Source organism: Helianthus annuus, chromosome 2 (genome assembly GCF_002127325.2).
Source record: "Helianthus annuus cultivar XRQ/B chromosome 2, HanXRQr2.0-SUNRISE, whole genome shotgun sequence".
Classification (NCBI taxonomy): Eukaryota; Viridiplantae; Streptophyta; class Magnoliopsida; order Asterales; family Asteraceae; genus Helianthus; species Helianthus annuus.
Window position 1 is genome coordinate 23,517,833 of NC_035434.2, and position 1,333 is coordinate 23,519,165.

The following is a 1,333-nucleotide window of genomic DNA, read 5'->3' on the forward strand; positions in this document are numbered from 1 at the left end:
TTGTTGGAAGAAAAGACTTGTAAACCTCAGTAGCATATCCTAGTGCCTTTTGGTACTGTATTTTTTCAACACTATAGAAAAAGAAAATAATTGAGAAGTCTACTCTTCCTCCTCATTATCGTGCTGCTGTCTCCTATGCCTCTCTCTTAGTTCTCAAAGTATGTTGTTTGTTTCTTATTTCAAGAACTGTAAAAATCTTCCACCAGAAACTAAAAATCAAGATAGGAATCAAAGAAAATACATGCAATCAAAAGGGGATCAGAAGTTAAAGCCAATAACCATGAAGAAAAATACACGAAAACACTTCTGTCACCGATTGTAAGTAATGTTGCTGTAAAGTTGCTTAATACAAATTTTCAATTCGGAGTCATGAAACCCCAGCGTACCACCGCTATCCACCGAGTATGAAGATTTTTTAGCTTCCGTCACACAACAAATATAATTCTAATTATAATATAATTGAAAACTTGCAAGTCAGAATGAACTTGCAGATCATTCTCCTAATTCATTGGTTGAAAGTGAAAGCGTTAACAAAAGGGGATACCTGGACGTTTGTGTTACATTAAAAGGTAACGATAGAACTCCTCTCCCAGGTAATACAATTGCTTTCAGCCAACACAATCAATATTTCAACCTCTTCTAGGTCTTATTTCCGGTGATGCTCCGCTACCTACTGCCAATGAAATCAACCAAAAAATATTATACGAAAAGTAAATCCCATTTTTTTATGATTTGATCAATGTTTTCATCGTAATTAAATCTTCGAACATCAAACATATTATGATTCATGATCCAAAAGTCAAAAACCAAAACATAACGAAACCCAATATAAAATAAGACCAAATCTTCCTAATTGTACATCATTAAAATATCCAAATTTGCTTTTAATCACCAGCTAATTAGTCTATTATCCAAATATATATATATCTATATATATATATATATATATATATATATATTTAAATAAAGCAATTAATTTCAAACCTGAAACAACGTCAAATAACCCCAATCGAAGATGAAGAGCAATCGTAAAACAACAGAATATGAAATTTATATCGAATTCAGAAAACAAATTGATAGTTGGGACATAATATTTAGGATAAAGGGAATCAAAATAGGTAAAAAAAACCCTAAATCGATAATTGGTGCCAATCATTGTGCCATTATTACCCAAACCCATAATACGGCCCAACATTCCAAAAAACTCAGACCTTCGAGTAAGGTTGTGGGTTTGTTGGAAATTCCCAATTTGAACCGACTTCTTCCCAATTGTGTTCAATTCAAGCGACGGTTTGTGGGTCGATAACGAAAACGCGTTCTTGACACCGTTTGG